Source organism: Silene latifolia, chromosome 9 (assembly GCF_048544455.1).
Source record: "Silene latifolia isolate original U9 population chromosome 9, ASM4854445v1, whole genome shotgun sequence".
NCBI lineage: Eukaryota > Viridiplantae > Streptophyta > Magnoliopsida > Caryophyllales > Caryophyllaceae > Silene > Silene latifolia.
Window position 1 is genome coordinate 168,845,604 of NC_133534.1, and position 21,536 is coordinate 168,867,139.

Below are 21,536 nucleotides of genomic sequence, written 5' to 3' on the forward strand. Positions count from 1 at the left end.
TCTATTTAACAAATGACATAGATCAGGCTCGCATATTACATGAATCAAGCTGCCATGATAGAGCTGGTCTTTTTATGTGCAAACACGTCAAATCTAGACAAACTTCTATTACCTCACCATATATGTTTGTAACTCACAAAGCTATCTCTTAAGAAGATAGATGTATTTCTAAGAGATAGAGTGGGAGTAGATAGTCACAAACATGTCTTATAGTTAATGTGTTACTTTTTGAAAGTAATGGAACTATAATCTATTAAAATAGAGTGGGAGTATAGGTTAGTGGGAGTATAGCATGTCTTATTGTTAGTATGTTACTTTTCGAAAGTAATGGTATTATGACCTTGTCCCAAATCGACCTTGCTGCATACGAGACATAGCATTACAATTCAAGGATTGTTACTCAAGAGTAGATTTACTTTAAGGTGATGGTCTCCTTAAAGTGAATAGAGGTTTAGAGTACCTAAGAGAATAGATTGACATGAAGATGTTAATCAAGATAAATTATGTTAGGAATTACCACATTTCATTTTGATGAAAAATGGCAAATGATATTAAAAATTCGCTTGTTTAAAATGGGAATTTAGAGAAGGATGTGTATGGAACACAAAACCTTAGATAAAGGTCTAAGAATCCTAACATATTATGCATAGCTTACTTAAGCAATCCTAGAATGATCTTAAACAAGCATCAAAGGATTATACTTTTCGTTCATGTGATAATTGAGAATGTTTTCATTCACATTGTTGATGAATCATATTTATACATTAAGTTAAGTGGGAGCCAGAATTATTTTCCGATATCTTATATGTTGATGACATATTACTTATTGAGAATAATGTACCAATGCTCTCTTCTGTGAAAGAGTGATTGGGAGACTAGGAAAAGGTGCGATATATTCTAGATTTCCGAATCTACGTGTTAAATTCGAGAGAATATTGGCATAGAGTTGAGAGTTTTATGATGATAAGATCTTTCATATCTGTTTAACATTAACAAAGTTGAGTAGGTTATTCATGTTGATGAAAGTGGAATTGCTATGATAGAGTCATAGTCATTCACTGAACCTAATAAGTTGTTGATCATATTAAATCGATTGCTAATGTTTCCGCCATTAGAACGATTATGCCATCAAATTCACATGCCATGATGAATCATATGCTTAGAGCGTAATAAGTCAATAATAAGTTAATTCATAAGATGGTCTTGTGAAACCCTTAAAGAACATCCTTTATGATTCTTGAGAAGAATTGAGGATTCTTTCTTATGTTTGGATGATATACTAAGTTATGTGTTGAAGGGTTGCACAAACTTTAGTTTCCAAACTGAAAAGGATTTGTCGAAATCCTAGGCTTTTTTTATTGACTTAGGAGTAAGAGACTAGAGAAGTGTTTTAGTTTCGTACATTACAAATTCTACAAAAGGAATCTAAGTAAATTGTGATAAAATGGTCAACATAGGGAATGAGAGTGAATCCCTCTACCAAAGACTTTATCACAAGTTATATGATAACAGTGGGAGCATCTTTCAAGCTAAAGAGGCCAAGTCTAGTAAGAAGACTAGACATATACTTAGATAAATTCATGTTATTAGAAATAACATTGAATAGAAGGAAATAGCAATTAATAAAGTTGGAATATATGGATATATGGTATATCCACTTGCCAAGCTTTTATTGCATTTCAACTAGTGTAAAAGGTACACTATAGATTATAAGATATGAAGTAGTAATAGTGTATTGACTATTCATATATGATAATCGCATTTATCGTTTGAGTTTCCTTAAACTCATCCATTACTTTGTTAAATCCAAATGGGTTGTTGAGACAAATTGAACCCCATTAAAGTGAACTGGATTGACATAGTATTCGCCCTAATTACTTAAAGGAGGTGGCGTCTCGAAGTGACTAGAGTGTGATGCGATTGATGGAAATTTCAAGTGTCATAGAGTCATATGGGATGACCAGTCGATCACATAGGTAGACTGTATATGGGACACTCTGTCGGGCAGTGACCGCTTATAGAGTTCTGGTAATTCATAAAGCCTGGTCGTGGTAAGAGCTGCTATAGTATTCTTATGAGTCAATTCTTTTGACTAAAGACTATTCGCCCAAGTTGGCACAAATTTCTGAATGGCTTTGATTTATACTCTACTACTGTCATAACTGAAGTCAAATGAGTACATTTTAGGTTACGATGAACTATGGCTATTCGAAGGGAATAGTGCGATAGGAATTGTCCACCCCATTGTCAGGGCTATTTGAAATTTCAAGGCCACTCGAGGAGCAGTGAACTGAAAATGCGTGGCCACGCTCGGAAGGTATCTACGGTAGATAATTCCGGCCAGACAGTTACTCTCCAGATCGAGGAAACCACTCAAGATATGATTAAATGCAAGTACGACCTGCGAGACACCTTGCATTGAGTGGGAGATTGTAATAGGACAAGAGAATTGGTGACGCACACTTGTCTCGGACAAGTAGGAGATTGTTGGAGTATGTGTCCTCAATAATAGTGCGATCACATGATTTAATATCATAATCAAATCTCATATTAAGAATACGTAAGAGATGATTCATTTATATAGTCAACTAATCAAGATTAATCAGTAATGATTGGCTAACTAGAGTTTGACATTACTGTCGTTTGACGGTGGTGATCAGTTGATCCCTTAAGGTCACACCTATAGGACAAATTCCCTTAATAGACAAATTGATTAATTGTATGACGATACAAGTTAATCAATTCCTTAAAATTGAACAATTCAATTTGTGAGAGAGAACATTTATATCTTATTGTAATTGAAATACTTTATTACTAAAATCGATTATTGTTTGTGTAAAAATTGAGATAAGAATGAATGGTAAATTATAATTACAATATGTTGTGAATTATAATTATATGATCCATTTTATTTATGTGATCAAGAATCACTTCTCAATTTGTTGTATGTAATTTAATTAATTTATAAAATGATATTTATTTGATAAATATGCATTAAATTAATTAATAACATGTAACATACTACATGTGACATATTGGTGGCAAATAACAAATTGACAAAATAAAATGGTAGTCCATTTTATATATATGGACCGAAATTGAGAGGGTAGTAGTGGATTGTAGTTGATATATTTTAAGAAATAAAATATATATAATCAAACCTAGTCTATCTAGCTTTACACACCTACTCTAACTAGTCTTACACATGCTATTTCTTGTGAAGAACAAAAGCTAAAGTAAGAGCCATGCATTGGCTTTGGGTGCCCTCCAAAACCGGCTCCCCTTAGTAAAAATAGAGAAATTGTTTTCTCTATTTTGCTATTCATTCATCCATCCATTATTCACATGCATTCTTACCTTCTTCTATCCCACTTCTCTCTAAACTACTTTTAGAAAATCAAAAGATTGTTCATCCTAAATTCTAATCACAATATTAGATTACTAGTGTAGTAATAAGAATATTATTAGAATCATTTTAAGGATACTAGTGTATTAATCTAGTTAATTAATATATTAATTTAAGGGATTTGTTTTGGGTGCAATCAAGAGGAGGATCTCTACAGTGGGATTTTGGAGGATCATCCATTACATTTAAGCTCAAGAACAAATAAGGAAGGTGACCTTATTTGTGCCCATTTTTTTGAGCCACTTAACAATGTAAGGGACATTGTTTTTCTCATTCAATCACTTATTTAGTTATGCATGCACTAGATCTAATGAACTCATATTAATATGTTAATTAGTTCACTATTAGAGATGTCTAATAATAGGTATATGAACCTAACAGAAGATATACTTACTCGCACACTCATTCACTCATATTCTTAGTCTCATACTTGTAATCAACACTTTTTTAGCATTATTCTTAGCCTGCTATACTATATACCACGCTTGACATACTTACTCCCTGTCAGGTTACCTAAAGTTATAGTGATAATCCCTCATGGCTTGGTGCCCGTGGTTTTTTCCCTTATTCCTAGGATTTTTCCACGTATAAATATTTGTGTCATTATTTTCTATTCATTTACTTATTTAGCAATACTAGTCAGGCAATTCGATTGAGTTAGATCACCCCCTCAAAACTTTCCTGGCAGGACGTTAGCATTTAGTAAAATCCCTGCTAAAATAGTAAGCATGAGTCGGGTAGCGGTCTTGACGCTGGATTGCTATGTATAGGTATGTTATCATTATCATCATCATCGTCTTCCGTAGTTTTGTTTGTGATTGTGGTTCTAGTAATAGATGCTTATACTGTTTGTTATAAGTGGTTATGTTGGTTGCTTGTTGTCTTATGGTCGTGTGCGGAATCGCTGCAGTTTGCTAGAGGTCGGTTCTCCTACTCAGTACTGTTGGTTGTCTAGTGTGTCGGCTGTAGTACTTAAATGTACTGGTGTTGTGGTTGTATAATTGGTTGTGTTGTGTTTGTCTTCGGTTTGCGAGGCATGCCCTCGGCTGAGTGGGGTCACTTGCGGGAGTGGCTTCACGCCGTTGATTCACCCTCTGTGGAACCCGCCACAGGAGGTGATGTGCACATTAAGGAACATGGGTTATTGAAGCATATTTTTTGCAAGATTATGACTAATTTGAGTAGTTTGTAAACAAGGCAAATATGAACAAATAAAGTGAAAGTTTAAGCAGTAAAACAATGTCAAACAAGGAGGAAGTTTCTGTTTTTGTGAGACGATTTTCTGGTTTAAAGAACAAGTAAATGCAAAGATATGAAAGAGTTAATCTTTCTACTTAATCTAGCCACAAAGGTCGAGATCAAGGTTACTCCACGAAGGTACTAATCTCCACGAAGGAAGACATTTTTTTTTGCATAAAGCAAGGTTTTTGCATTCATCAAATGTTGTCTTGTTATAATGAAAACAAGACTTTATACAAGCAAGCATAAACCTAAGAAAGCAAGAGACATCTAATTGATCCTCGAACTACATATAAGGGTTGTTATTCAACTAGTACAATGCATTAATAAATAAAACACTAAAGATAAATCTTGGAGGGCAAGGTAAGTTTTAATTGGATGTTGGAGGCTCCTCTTTTGGCATTATGCTTAGGAAACAGGTGAGTCTTATGACAGCTTGTAACAGCTCCAAGTCGTGCCAAATTAGTCCCAACATAGCTCATTAAGACTCACATAGCAACTCACCCAAAATGGTATGACCACAAGTGACAATGACAGTTTGTCCTTACATTTGGCTAGGTTTTTCTGCTCCCACGTGCTTCATTCTTAATGCCAATACTATTTCCTCATCCAAGAATCATCATAATACCAAGGTAAATTTGTTGGACGAGTATTACATAGCATATGAATGGCCAAAAACCTTTGAACGTTCCTGGTTCAAAACAGAACTAATGCATTTTACTCAGCAGCACTTCCAGTTTCTGTGTCGATTTGCAGACTCCATATCATGCTCCTCAAGTTGAGTTAGAATGTCCCATATATACCAAATGAAAGGTACTCGAGTTAGCTACCACCTCCAAAAATAATTACCCCTATATGTTGTTTGGCTTGAGAGGTATGATCATTTTAGTACTGACAGGTCAGGCTGAACTTGTGTTGTACATTTGAGCATGCAGTGGTAGATTTCAGATGGCATAACTCTTGACTCAATATGAACCATGAGATGAGCCATATACACAATCGAAGCTAAATGAGTTAGTTACCCTCTACAATAAGAATTACCCCAAGATGTTTCCTAGTTTGGGAGATGTAAGGGTTTTGTACTGACAGATCAAAATGGCATAGCATTCACGCGTGACAGTCTTTGAAGGCTTCTTGGGGAAAATCCTCTCGGTAAAATTTGCTTATTCTAAAGCCATTGGAAAGTAGACTTTTTCAAGATTTTATCCATGTAAAGAACATAATTTTCTCGCATGCATAACTCCATATCTGAAGCAAACAAAATGACCATAGTTCTGAATTCGAAACTGAATGATGTGCATTGATGTTCTTTGCTTATGGAGTTTATTTTTTGGATTGTAATTAGCATTTCCCCTCGGATTAGTTGCCAAAACAACATAACCATATTCAACTCCTGTTTCAAACCCCCGTTCTTCAAAAGAATTTGCCTCAAATTCCGTTTGGTCAAAAATCCTGTTAACAACCAATTCCCTTAGCTCTTGTTGCAGTTATCGCTCGAGATAGATGAGCGGGAATTTGGTGGGTACGGCTGCGGTCCCCCACTGGCGGCGTGGATTACTAGTTGCGATTAGTAATCTGGCAGGACTGGACCTTCGGGCAGTCAGAGGTGTGTGGGTAATTGGAGAAAGGGATGTGTGTATGTTTGCTATATCTGGATTCGCGTGTTCCTTCAGTTACTGACTGTGTGTGGTGTTGTTGTGTTTTCTTCTTGTGTTGTGTCTGCCGTGATCCACTATGGTGAGCAGTCGGTCTTAGCAGGTTGATATATGGATCATAGTTGGGTGCTTGGATGGATGAGTCTGTGGAGATGGGCCACCCGCGCCCCACGCTGTAATACTACGGTTTTCTATGTCTCTGGGTACTCTATCGAGTGGGGCTTACTCTGTTGAGTAAGTATATTTTTACGCAAAATAGTAGGTGACCTGATGGGTACTCGATCGAGTACGTGTGACACTCGATCGAGTAAGGGGCACTCGATCGAGTAAGTCACTTACTTGATCGAGTAAGTGTGTCTTACGGGTTATTTTAGCCGGGTTTTGTTAATAACGCGAGATTAATATAAAAGGCTTCCGTCATTGTTCTTAATCACTTTTTAACCTTTCTAAAACCTTTCAAAGAAAAAGAGGTGTTACGTAGTTTGCATTCATCGCGTTATTAGCAAATCCCAAGGCTAGGATCGTCGGATTATCTTGTTCTTTACGCCGTTGTGATCGTCGTGTCGAGGGTAAACTTCTTGTATAATTTTTATAATGTTTTGATCAGTTTGTTTAAAACCCTAATTGGGTAGATTTGGGGAATTTGGGCGTGTTATGATGATTAGGTGGTAATTGTATGTATATGTGTTATAGGAGGAGGATTCGTAGAGGAACGGTATTGATTAGCTGCTGTGACGGTCATGTGATTGCTATTTTAGGTAGGGTTTCCCTACTCAGTATTGTTTACATGGCATTGTTGATAATTGATTGTTGTTGTTGTTGTTGTTGTTGTTGTTGTTATATATTATATCGGTATTGGATTTGGAGTTGGTGATTGTTGATAGTACAATATGATTGTTGTATAACTGTCTGTGATTTGCGAGGTGCGTCCTCGGCTGAGTGGAGTCACTTGAGGGAGTGGCTTTATGCCCTTGATTCGCCTTCTTTGGAACCCACCATAGAAGGGATGTGCACATTTAGGAACTTGGGTTTATCGCTCGGATGAGATGAGCGGGGCTTAGGTGGGAACGGCTGCGGTCCCCCACTGGCGGTGTGGAATACTTGTTGTGATGAGTATTCTAGCAGGACTACACACTTTAGTGTGTAGTCAGGTGTGTGAAGTTGTGATGGAGAATGGTGGATTGGTTTGGATTGTATATTGTTGCAGCTGTGTTGTTTTGTGTAATCTCAACCATGCTTTGCTTTATTCCTTGCCCATTTTGTTTCGGGTTTCAAAATCATTATGCTTAGCTTGTTTGGATATTGCAATTGATAGGATTTGGTTTCTTGCTTGGGGACAAGCAAGGGTTTAGCTTGGGGGAGTTTGATAAGTGCATATTTTATATACTTTCATCCCCTATATTAGCTCCATTTTATTTGTTATTTAGCACTTATCATAGTGTTGTGAGCTAATATTTGTTATTCTAGTGTGTTTGCTTGTCTTAACATATTTTGTAGGATACTTAAGCTTTTTGGAGCTAAAATACTACAAGATGAGCTACTAGAGTATTATGGCTAAATGAGACCAAGTGTGGACTAAGCATGGAGTATTGGCATGGGTTTGCATGAAGAAATTGGTGGATCAAATTGTGTAATTCAAGTGTTGTCAACAACCAAAATCAAGCCCAACTTCAAAGTCCAAGTCAATGGGAAAATCATGGGATTCTAAAAGTTCCTAAGATGCCAAATGCTAGCATTAACCGGGTGATTAATCGCACAATTAATCACCAACATTGGATACCATTTGCAATTAAGAGAGGAATTAAGAGAAATAACACGGAGACACACGACCCCGATCGGGGCCATGCAACCCCGATCGGGGCCATAGTCATCTTCAATGCTTACGTTTCTTCTTCCTCTCCTATAAATAGGAGAGGTGTTCCAAAGCTTTGGGGATCCAATTTTCACGTCTCATTTTAGTTCTTCAAAGCCTTAAGCATTATATTTCTCTCATTTGTTTTCTCATTAGTTTTCAATATCGTTAAGCTTGTAGTTGTTAAACATTTGGTTATTTATATATTCAAGCATTTGGTTTCCGAGATAGTCTATCAAGCTCCTACTTTGGTAATCTTTCTATTATTTACATTTTGTATTTTGTTTATGAGTTTAGTATTAGTCCTTTACATTTCATCATTAGTATACAATTTCCACTTTAGTTATAATTACTACAATATGCCTTATAATCTAAATATCATTTGCATTTCCTTTACAAATATGAGTAGCTAAATTTCTTAGTCTAAGGGCTAGGGGAGCCATGTAAAATCAAATATATAACATGATGAAATAGATTAATAATAATATTGTTCATATTGCTTCTATCACATGCTTGTGCCACAACGTTTAATCTTTGTTTAGGGCCCTATTCATTTGATTAAGTTTGTTTATTCGTTCTATAAGTCGAGAGGCACGGAATTGAATTAGACTAAGCATGTATAGTAGGACGACCTAGTCATGGACGAGAGTTTCTCTAGGACCCGGTCTATGGTTGATGCTAATATCATAAGATGGGGATCTATAAGCCTAAGCAATTGACAATGTTATTAGTACCAAGTTTATCATGAGTATATGTTTACCTTTGCATGCGTGACCCGAACCCCTTAGACTCCCTTTTATTATATAATTTACATCTGAATTCTTATTAAACATCAAACAACCAAACCAAACCAAATCGTAATCGACCTTGATAAAAATCTACCCATAGCAATTCATAAAGTAATTCCCGTTTCCTTGTGTTCGACCCCTATTACTACATTTATTTGTGTTTAGGGAATTTATCTTTGCATAGGTACGCGATAAGCCTATCAAATTTTGGCGCCGTTGCCGGGGAAACGGTTTTATTGCTTTTTGAATTGTCGATTTTTATCTTGCTTTTCTTTGTCTTGGGGAACACTTGTTCCTTGAGACCGTTACTTATCACTTCTCTAGAAATTGTTGTCTTATGCCCAGGTCCTCTCGTAGTGGAGAATTGCTTTCACCGGATTCCGAGTCCGAGAAAACCTTTAGGAGAAGACGACGTTTTTGGAAGGAAGTGAAAGAAGCCTCTTCTCCCGTACAAGCCGAAAGTGCTAGAAAGTCTTACTTAGACAATCTAGAGGCCCTTGAAGAGGAGGAGGTTTCAAGTTCATCATCTCCACCACCATCACCATCTACTACCAAAAAGATGGTGAAACTTTCCGATCATTCAAAGCCCACCGCGGCCATGCTTCCGGCCGGAATCACAACCACTCAAATCACCGCGCCGGAATTCGAGATCAAACCGGCTTTCATTAGCCTTGTGGAGAGGAAGCAATTTGGAGGAAGTCCTTTGGAGGATCCCAATTTGCATGTTCAAAACTTTTGTGACTATTGCTCCATGATCCGTCAAACGGGCGTCACCCAAGCCCAAATAAGGGAAATACTTTTCCCTTTCTCATTGAAGGACAAGGCCAAGCTTTGGATCAATAGCCTTGACCGCACCGCCATGGGAATCACCAATTGGGAGACATTGGCTCTTGCTTTTTACCAAAAGTTTTTTCCACCGGAGAAAACTCAAACTTTGAGGAGCCAAATCACCGGATTCCGTCAACAAGCTCTTGAGAGCTTATATGAAGCTTGGGAGAGGTACAAGGAGCTTCAAAGACAATGCCCACATCATGGGCTAGATGATTGGTTCCTAGCAATAACATTCTACAATGGATGTTGTGCCGAGTCCCGAAGGATTCTTGATTCCGCCAACAATGGGCGGTTTGATCAAATTGACACCGACCTTGCTCATGCCACGATCGAATCTATGGCGGTCCATGATGCCCAATATGTCAATTCCCGAGTTGTGCCACCTAAAGGTAAAGAAGAATCTTCCAATAACTCTGTTTTGCTAGCTCAAATTGCCTTGCTCCAACAACAATTGGCGGAGAGAGATGCTAAAGATTCCATCCAACAACTCAATGTCGTGTCTTCAACAAGCCAAATCATCGTTTGTGATGGATGTGGAGGTGCGGGTCATTATGCCGCTCATTGTCGAGCCCCTATTGAAGAGGTAAATGCTTTTCAAGCTTTTAGACAAAGTTCATATCCACCGGGTACATTTTCCGACACTTATAACCCGAATACAAAATTTCACCCGAACTTGTCTTACAATAGCAACAATCTGCTTAACCCTCAACCCCCACCACAACAAAATGCCTATGTTCCTCAACAACAAAAGTATATCCCTCCACCGGGTTATCAAAATCAACAAAGGCCCCCACAAAACAATTACCAACAAAATCCACCACAAAATGGCCAACAAAACAATCAAGGAGTTGGTAAGCTCGAGGGCATGATAATCCAAATGCAAAGGGAATTGTTGGCTCAAATTCAAAAGAATGATCAAGCTCATAGTGCCGCGGTCAAGATGTTGGAACAACAAGTGGCTCAACTAGCCACTTCTAGCTCTCAAAGGAAGAATGGTCAACTACCTCCCCAAGGTGAGCAACCACATGAAACCGTTAATTCTATTTCATTGAGAAGTGGTTCAAGCTATGATGGGCCATCCATGACTTTGGATGAAGAGGTGGTTGTTAAAAAGGCTAAGCTTGGGGGAAATGACAAAAAGAAGGCTAGTGAAGAGCCTATTGTTAAAGATCGTGTGCCATTTCCTCACCGGTTGTTGATGCTAAAGAGGAAGAGCAAGCTCGATGCCAAGAATGTTGAGTCTCCTATGCCCAAAGAAAGTGATGAGGTAACTGTTGAAGAAGTCTCTCCTAATGCTAAGGAGAGTGATGCCGTTCCAACAAAGGTGAGTATTCCCAATGAGAATGAGAAAGATGTGGATGATGCTCCTCCAAAAGAAGTTGTTCAAGTACCATTTCCCCATCGTCTAGCAAAGCACAAGGAGGAAGGTAAGTTTGCTAAATTTTTGGAAGTTTGTAAGAATTTGCAAGTCACCATCCCGTTTATGGAATTGATTACCCAAGTCCCTTCTTATGCAAAGTTTATGAAGGAAATTCTCTCAAAGAAGCGATCCTTCAATGAGGTTGAGACCATTGCTTTCACCGAAGAGTGTAGTGCACTCTTACAAAACAAGTCTCCCCCGAAACTTAAGGACCCCGGTAGCTATTCTATTCCTTGCACTATAGGCACATATACCATTGATAAGGCACTTTGCGACCTAGGTGCTAGTGTAAGTGTCATGCCCTATTCCCTTTGTGAAAAACTTAATATGGGTGCTTTAAAATGCACAAGTACAACATTGCAAATGGCGGACCGTTCTTTAAAGCGACCTCTAGGTATCTTAGAAGATGTTCCCGTCAAAATTGGCAAGTTTTTCATACCCGTTGACTTCCTCATACTTGATATGGCCGAGGACTCACAAACCCCAATTATATTGGGTAGGCCATTTTTACGCACCGCGGGTGCGTTAATTGATGTGAAAAATGGGAAGTTGACGTTCGAAGTAGGTGATGACCGGGTTTCTTTTAGCAAAAACAACACCATTAGAAGCCCAATGTTACAAGAGTCTTGTTATTTACTTAGCACTTTGGACTCTTCTTATGCCTCTACTACGCTTGGATCCTCACTAATGGATCCGTTGGAGGACGATATGGGTGTTGTTTGCTTTGTAGGTGATGATGCTAAGGGCACTATTGCTAAGAGTGCCAAAAAGAAGAAAGGGAAATTTTATTTGAAGAATTTCAAATGGTTGAGAAATGCACAGATAGCTATGAAATGGAGCTTGGTTGGTGGCGAGCTTAATGACAAAACTTGAATCAAATAGCTTCTTACGTCGTGCGGGACGTTAAAACCAGCGCTTCTTGGGAGGCAACCCAAGCTTTTTATTGCTTTTATTTATTTTTGTTTTTAAAATTTCTGCATTTTATTGTTTTTCGTAGATTAGTAATAAAATACTTGACTTGATAATGTTTCTTTTTGTGATTTTTAGGTGAAAATGAAGGAAGAAGAATTAAAAGAGAATATGGCACGCTTCCCCATGCAAGAACCCCGTTCGGGGACGTGGTTTTCGAAAAACGAGAAGGAGTTAAAACAAATGCGGAAAAGAGTCAAAACCCAAAGAGGAGGTCAACCCCGATCGGGGTTGGGTGGCCCCGATCGGGGTCGTGGTTCTGTGACTTCATGGCCTTTGTTCTATACGGGTAAAAAAAAAAAAAGGGTGGATTTCTTTCTATCATTCAAACATACCCGACGGTTCTCATTTCCTCCTTTCTCTCTCGTTTCTTCACATTTCTTCACTAAAGTCACAAAGAAACATTTACATTCCCCCGAATTCATGCTAGCTTGGGGGAGATTAGCAAGTCGAGTAAGTTTTAATTGCTTTGCATTTTAGTTTAGATCTTGCATCCCATTAAACATAACCTCCAGTCCTTCCTGTTTTGTGCCTTGAGCCATTTTTATGGTTTGATTGGGTGATTTGGATAGTTGGCACATTGAGGACAATGTGATTTTTAGCTTGGGGGGAGATATTGCATTTGCATATAGTATAGTTTGCATGTAGTGTAGAAATTTTGAAAATTTTTGGGGGAAATTTTTGCTTTGTGCTTGCTTGTAGCCTACTTTCCTCTTTGCTTATCCTAAAAATGGCTTGTTGCTAATGATTTATTCTTTCATGTTGGGATACTAGCTACATGGGGATGTCTTGACATAGTAGGTGGGGGATGGAGAATGAACCGAATAGGCTTGATCTTGACTTGTGGCAAGCTACAAAATGGTAAGGTAGAGCCTCTTTTGACCGATGCATCTATATCCGGTCTCTCTTAGGTGAGTGTAGGTATCTCCTTATAAGGTGTGTTTCATCAAAACGCACAAGTATGGTTCTCATGCCATCTCTTGGTAAGCATGCATTCACTTGTTATAGCATTTTGGAGCCATTCACATGAATATAATTTCCTTCTTGACCCTTTTCACAAACAATTTTCCCTAGCTACATTATAACTTGCCTACCTTGTTGAGCTAGTAGCTTGTTTGGTCTTGTTTGGGTGCTCAATTGGGATTTGTTTCAAAGTTTGAATATCATGTGAGCTTGGTCTTAATGCTCTTGAAAAAGAAATGAGAATCGAGAAAAAAAAGAAAGAGAAAAAAAGTGAAAACGAAAAATGATGAAAAAATTGAGAAAAGAAAGAAGAAAGAAATGAAAAAGCATGAAAAGTGAAATGAAGAAGAAGTATGCATTGGAAAAAAGAGAAGAAGAAAGGATGTGAGAAATTCTCAAGCATTATTCATATATTTTGGAGGATTTTCTCATGGTTTGAATTGCAAAATTGGGATTGAGCACCTTTACAATTTGGTAGTTGCTAGCTTGACTTAGCTCCACATTACCATAATTCATTTGTTCCCCCTTCTTACCCATGTTTATTTGCCTTCTTCCTACTCATTTGGCTTCTCTATCATGCTTACATTTGAGTGTTTTGGCTTACTAGTTTTGACGTGTTTACCATATTAGATTGCGGGCACATTATTATAGGTCGAGGATAGTCGAGTGTTTATTCATAAAATTGTCCTTTCACATAAAAAGAGTTTGAGTGTCCCGTGAGAGTCCATAAGTCAAAAGATCATGCAAGAGCTCAAAGGTTCATTCAAAGTTTTCTATGCTACACCGTCATGTAAATCTCAACCATGCTTTGCTTTATTCCTTGCCCATGTTGTTTCGGGTTTCAAAATCATTATGCTTAGCTTGTTTGGATATTGCAATTGATAGGATTTGGTTTCTTGCTTGGGGACAAGCAAGGGTTTAGCTTGGGGGAGTTTGATAAGTGCATATTTTATATACTTTCATCCCCTATATTAGCTCCATTTTATTTGTTATTTAGCACTTATCATAGTGTTGTGAGCTAATATTTGTTATTCTAGTGTGTTTGCTTGTCTTAACATATTTTGTAGGATACTTAAGCTTTTTGGAGCTAAAATACTACAAGATGAGCTACTAGAGTATTATGGCTAAATGAGACCAAGTGTGGACTAAGCATGGAGTATTGGCATGGGTTTGCATGAAGAAATTGGTGGATCAAATTGTGTAATTCAAGTGTTGTCAACAACCAAAATCAAGCCCAACTTCAAAGTCCAAGTCAATGGGAAAATCATGGGATTCTAAAAGTTCCTAAGATGCCAAATGCTAGCATTAACCGGGTGATTAATCGCACAATTAATCACCAACATTGGATACCATTTGCAATTAAGAGAGGAATTAAGAGAAATAACACGGAGACACACGACCCCGATCGGGGCCATGCAACCCCGATCGGGGCCATAGTCATCTTCAATGCTTACGTTTCTTCTTCCTCTCCTATAAATAGGAGAGGTGTTCCAAAGCTTTGGGGATCCAATTTTCACGTCTCATTTTAGTTCTTCAAAGCCTTAAGCATTATATTTCTCTCATTTGTTTTCTCATTAGTTTTCAATATCGTTAAGCTTGTAGTTGTTAAACATTTGGTTATTTATATATTCAAGCATTTGGTTTCCGAGATAGTCTATCAAGCTCCTACTTTGGTAATCTTTCTATTATTTACATTTTGTATTTTGTTTATGAGTTTAGTATTAGTCCTTTACATTTCATCATTAGTATACAATTTCCACTTTAGTTATAATTACTACAATATGCCTTATAATCTAAATATCATTTGCATTTCCTTTACAAATATGAGTAGCTAAATTTCTTAGTCTAAGGGCTAGGGGAGCCATGTAAAATCAAATATATAACATGATGAAATAGATTAATAATAATATTGTTCATATTGCTTCTATCACATGCTTGTGCCACAACGTTTAATCTTTGTTTAGGGCCCTATTCATTTGATTAAGTTTGTTTATTCGTTCTATAAGTCGAGAGGCACGGAATTGAATTAGACTAAGCATGTATAGTAGGACGACCTAGTCATGGACGAGAGTTTCTCTAGGACCCGGTCTATGGTTGATGCTAATATCATAAGATGGGGATCTCTAAGCCTAAGCAATTGACAATGTTATTAGTACCAAGTTTATCATGATTATATGTTTACCTTTGCATGCGTGACCCGAACCCCTTAGACTCCCTTTTATTATATAATTTACATCTTAATTCTTATTAAACATCAAACAACCAAACCAAACCAAATCGTAATCGACCTTGATAAAAATCTACCCATAGCAATTCACAAAGTAATTCCCGTTTCCTTGTGTTCGACCCCTATTACTACATTTATTTGTGTTTAGGGAATTTATCTTTGCATAGGTACGCGATAAGCCTATCAATGAGTCACTAGAGTCTTCCGCTGTGTCATGAACTTAGTTTGTTTCAGTTGGTTTGACAGTTTTGAGAAACAATTGTATTTGTTTTATCAGTTTGGGATTTTGACTTATATCACTTTAAACTTATTTATTTAAGTACGTTTCTTTATTGTCTATTTGATATACATTGCCTTGGGTAACAGAGATGGTAGCACTCCAATGCTTTAAGTGGTCCTGGTAAGGCACTTGGGGTATGGGGTGTTACAAAGTGGTATCTGAGCGACGATTTTGGAACCTGTAACTAATGAACCCAATAAACTTAGGGAGTCAAAATAAAATGAACCCGGGTAGGAGTTGTTAGGAGCTAATGCAAAGACATGGGAGACGTCCTAAAGTCGCGATCTCGCCCTACAACTTTGAACCAGTCACTATGGGGTGTGTCTTAGGATCGTTATGTGTTTATTTAAGTATGTTGCATGTTTATGTAGAAAAGGTGTTGTGTGAATTGGTGGATGAATGCATGTGGAGGATGGATGATGTTGTGGTGAAAGGTGATAAGTAATATGAGTATGTATGTTGATTGAATAACGGAATTTGCATGATGAATGATTTATAACGTGGCTTGTTAGAAACATGTGCAATAGGATTTTGTTTGTTATATATATATATACACGTTTGTTTGTTATTATATATATATATATATATATACATATATATATATATATATATACGTATAGTTATTGGTTGGGAAAGTGTTGAAAAAGCATGCGGGTAGTATACGAGTCAGCATGACTCGATCGAGTGGGGGGCACTCGATCGAGTAGGTGAGTGACTCGATCGAGTGGGTGTGACTCGATCGAGTGGGGTGTTTTTCGTTTTTGGACAGTGTACTGGTTTTGGGCACACGATCAAGTAGGTAGTGGCACTCGATCGAGTAGGGTCAGCTCGATCGAGTAGGTATGTGGCTCGATCGAGTGACGTTTTGGATGCATTCAGGCCAGGTTCTGGAGTCGAGGCACTCGATCGAAGAAGTGGGTAACTCGATCGAGTGGGTTGTGTTCCTCGATCGAGTAGGTTCTGCATAGGTCATATACGTGTTTGAGATATGGGATGCGTGTTTATGTTTACCTTTCTCTTATATAGTTTCAAGATGCCGCCAAAGAGAAATGCATTGTATGCTAGGGCTGAGAACATGAGTATTGATGAGATAGTTAAGATGTTAGAGAACCAAGATGCTCTCACTAATGCTCTAAAGAAGTTCGGGAAAGACAAAGAGGGGGGCGTGGATTTCGCCAAGATAAGTATAAACATTGCAAGGTTTAACCCAAAAGTGTACATGGGCACAAGAGCACCAATATTGCTTGATAATTGGCACAGAGAGATGGAAAATATACTCAATATGGTTCATTGCCCTGAGGATTTTAGAGTGGAACAAGTTGAGTTCTACTTGAGAGATGCGGCTGGAGAGTGGTGGGATAAGGTTAGAGAGATTGCTTTGGACCTATATCTGAAATAGGGGATGTCTGCTATACCTTGGGGTGAGTTTAAGAGGGCTATGCGATGTGAGTTTGTGCCAGAGCATGTGCGTAGTAAGTTGAGAGAGGAGTTTGATGACTTCAAAATGACTTCTGATATGACAGTGGCTGAGTATTATCACAAATTCAACGAGAAGTTTAGGTATGCAGAAGATATGGGGCTGAATCGGGAGAACTTGGCATTGAGGTTTGAGAAAGGGGTGACACCCAAGATTATGGAGAAGCTGCCGGTAGGAGTCCTTACTGATGCTAAGGAGGTATATAAGTGTACCGGGAGAGCTGAGAGGTTAGTAGAGTTGGCTAAGGAGAATAGGAAAAGAGCTTCTGAGAAGAGGAAGGCTGAGAGTGAGGGTGGTGGTCAGTCTAGTTATAAGAGGGGCGCCATAACCAGGTGAGAGCTTACTCTTCGGGGTTGGGGTTCAGTGGTGGAGCTTCTTATGGGCGTGGCCGTGGTGGTGGTAGTAGCAGCTGGGGTTTATCTTGTTTTAACTGTGGTGGTGTGGGCCACAAGAGATATGAGTGTACAAGTGTTGTGGGCAGGGGTTTCCAGAGACCATCACAGGGGAGTTTCTCTCAGGATTCATCTCAGAGTTATGCTAATAACAGGCCGGCTGGGTCGTGGAACAATCAGGGTGGTCAGAACAACAACAACGGTGAGGCTAACCGCAATGGCGGTAATTCATATCAAAGACCAGCGACGAACAATAACCAGGGGTCAGCTGCTAAGCCGTCTACTTTTGCTAGTACTGTCCAGGGAGGTGGACAGAACACCAGCGGCAAGCTGTTCATGATGGAGAAGAAAGCAGCTGAGGATGATGCTCACGTAATCACGGGTACTTTTCTTTTTAATGGTGTCTTTATCTTTGTTTTGTTTGATTCGGGGGCGTCACAGTCTTTTGTATCATTGAGTCATGCTAAGCTTTTGGGTTTGAGAGAGTTTGAGTCTGTAAAAGAGGAAGTTTTTATACCATCGGGGGAGTCTGTATCTTGTGGGAGGTTGTATAAGTGGTCGTGTTCCCTTAGGAGGGTTTAGTTTTCGGTACTTGTCGTTAGGAGCACCTAGACCAAAACACAATTTATAACTCCACAAACAACTCTACAATTAGTAAAGAGGCAAGTAAAGGTCGGATCCCAAGGGACGGGAATTGAGATGAGTTTTTCAATTGCAACTAGTGGTGCCAAAGGGTGTCACAATTTGGGGTTTGAAGTAGAAGATCACTAAACTAAATAGAAATGAAAGTAAACAAGCAAGATGATTAAAAAGGGATGTAAACAATTGATAAAAGGCACTAGGGTGTCATGGGTTCTTAGGGGATTCATGGGAATTGATCATACAAACATATTCTCAAATTATAAGCAAGCAATTATTGTTGTGATGGATCGAGTTGGTTTATATCTTACAATCCTAGGAAAGTTTGGGTCCCGGAGCCGAATCGATTAGATTGTACAACACCTACAAGTCGACTTAATCTTCCCTACTCAACTATATGCATGGTCTAATGAGACTCGAGTTGGTTTATGTCTTACAAGTCTCATTGAAAATATAGGTGATGGGTAAAAAATACAAGGATTCATAGGCTCCCATTTCATCAAACATAACATGTGCATAAGTTGGGATCACAACAAGCAAGCAAATAAACTATGAGAACATATTAATTTAAGCATGAATCATCCCCCATGTTGGTTTCCCCTAATTACCCATTAACCATAGCTAAGGAAACTACTCACTCATTATCATGTTAAACATGCTAGCGAGGTTGTCAATCACACCAACAAAGTAAAACATGATGAATAAATGAAGATAATTAACAATAATTAAAAAGGGGTTAAGAGAATTATACCTACTAATGATTCCAATAATAAAGCAAAGAATAATAGAAGTACTTGATGATTGATTGGAAGGTTGTCAATCTCCCAATAATAACCCAAATAATCTTTAATTACCCAAAATGAAAGATGAACCAAAGAGAGATTAAGGAAATGAAATTTGTATTAAAACTTGATTAAAAGTTGATTACAAGATTAAAGAGAGATTTTATTGATATTAACTACCCTAAATATTGCTAAGAAGAACATCATAATCTAATTAGCCTAATGGGGTATTTATAGTGGGGATTAGTTACATAAATTAGGGTTTACTAAGAGCTTAAATGATGATTAAGTCCTTGAGGAATCGTCGGTCTCAAGGGAGACTCCGGTCTCCATTTTGCCGGTCTTAGAAAAATATGCGCATCCTTCCTTGTATGAGTAGAAGACGAAATGGCTGACACACAATTCGAGCGTCCAGGGCCCGGGACGGGCGGATTGCCTTCTTGTTGGACGAGCGGATTGTGGCGGTGGACGGGCGGATTGTGGTGTTTCTGGACGGGCGTCCAGCTGGGGAAGACGGTCGGATTGCCCTTGCTGGATGGGCGGATTCTGTGCAATCCGCTCGGATTGTCTTACAGCTTCTTCCTTTCTTCTTTTCTTCCTTTCTCTTCATAAAATCCTTGAGGATTTCCTCGGGGCTGCAAGGATCTTTTCTCATCATTGCCCATCTACTATAGTATGTACAAAGGGCCTTCTAGTCTTGTCTTCTTTTTTATGCTTGGTCATTGAATTCAATCAATTTAGCTTTATTTTGCCATGAAAATGCAAGGTTTGCACTCCTTTCCTACCAAGGAAACAAAACCTCAAAGAATATACAAAACAAAGGACTAAAGACAATAAATGACCCAAATATGCACTAAAAAGCATGGGAACAAGGCTAATTCGGGGACTAAATATGCTCTAATTATGGTCACATCAAATATCCCCAAACCGAACCTTTGCTCGTCCTGAGTAAAGAGGTGACAAAGAGTAGAACCGTTATTTAAACTAACCTAATAACATAGCCGATATGAGACAATTAGCGGGTCTCATTCCGCCCCTTCAACTCACAACAAGACAACCATGAGGTAGGATGCCTTCTTGCAAGGCAAGGTGGGTCTTTCCAAAATGGCGACACATCCAAACATTAAAGCACACAAAATCAAGTAATGGATGAATCTACAAAAGAATAGCCACTTTCCTCATCTAAGTGGCGGAAATTATCTACAAGGGAAGCAATTCAAGGGTACACAGTTCTTCTTAGATGCAATTTCTTCAAAATACTAAGCCTTGAGAATTTTATACATTCTCAATTTATAACAGTTAGAACTTTTATCTTTGTGTATTTAATCCCATTCGACAGTGTTTCCGCCACTGTTTTGCACTAGATTTTATAGGGGATTACAGTTGGTATCAGAGCATCACTGCTCCCGACGCTCACACATTGATCTTTAGGAAAATGCCTAATAAATGATTTGACTAAATAAATGATTTAGTGAGAGATGGGTAGAAACCATAATGATTTGAATGTTAGTTTATGTGTTCCTGCAAAATCAATGACTAGCATTGAATCTATGTTTTGTTTTTATTTTCTCCGACAAAGAAGATGAAAGAAGGTGGATGTGAACGTTGTGTTTTTCCGGACCAGAACGCGATCATTATGGTGATATTGAACTCGCTCAACAACCTAGCTAACCGCTTGGAGAACTTGATGCCACAAGGAAGAGACAATGGTTGTTCCAGCCCAGATTCAGTTTTGCTCAAGCTACAGACCAGTTGGCCAAGAGAGGACTTAAGTTCCATAATGGTGCAGTACACCCAGAGTAATTACACTGTGGATCAGTCAGATGGAGCAACCCAAGACTGGTGTGTTTGTTTTCTCTACAAGGTGATGGAGTGATCCAACGAGCCATATTGCGTACTCTGGATGCCTGGAGATTCCTTCTCTGATCTCAGACTTTATTAGTCTGCGATCATCATTCTTATTCCTTCAATCTTTTTCAGTCTTAGCTGATTCCTATGTCCTTATTATAAATTTTCATCTCTTATTCTGATGAATTAATCCTTCTTTGTGATTCCTCCACATTGGTATCTATTCTCTTGAGATTCATTGGTTAAACTGACTCTTTCTTGGAGAAATGTGACGGAAGTTAAGTAGGTTTGAGGTCTAGTGAAGCATTGTTACTTATGGTTTGAGGATAGTGAGTTTTACCCTTAATGTCTATCTTGTAAGAACTGTTATTTCTCGAGGATTAACTTGAATGGTGAGTAGTGGATTATGGAGTTAGAATTTTGGCGTAGTTAATGGTTTCGGATTATAGCTAATTTGCATATTTTGGTCTAGATGTGATAAAGGTTTTTATAGTAACCATGTATAATTATTGGTTGACCTAGATTAATCTCAGTTTTGATTCTTATGGATTTAGATTGTTGAGTTCTGATGTAAGGTTGTAGCCTTGGAACTTTTGGTTGTGTGACTTAACTTTATTTGGGTTGTTTAGTGTTAACCTCGAGAGTAAGGAGTGTCTTAGCCCAACTGCAGTTTGGATTGATTATATTGATTTGAAGAATTATGAACCCGGAGTTGGGAATTATGTATACGTATCATATCTTAATTTCTTAACCTTAGTACATGTATTT

The 21,536-nt window shown here is 38.2% G+C and overlaps 1 non-coding gene across 1 annotated transcript; it reads right to left on the reverse strand.

Annotated features, from left to right (window-relative positions):
• Positions 1-9,871: 9,871 nt before the first annotated feature.
• Positions 9,872-9,978, reverse strand: LOC141603141 (small nucleolar RNA R71). The gene has a single exon (XR_012525037.1). It is a non-coding gene; the product is annotated as a small nucleolar RNA R71 (small nucleolar RNA).
• Positions 9,979-21,536: the final 11,558 nt, after the last annotated feature.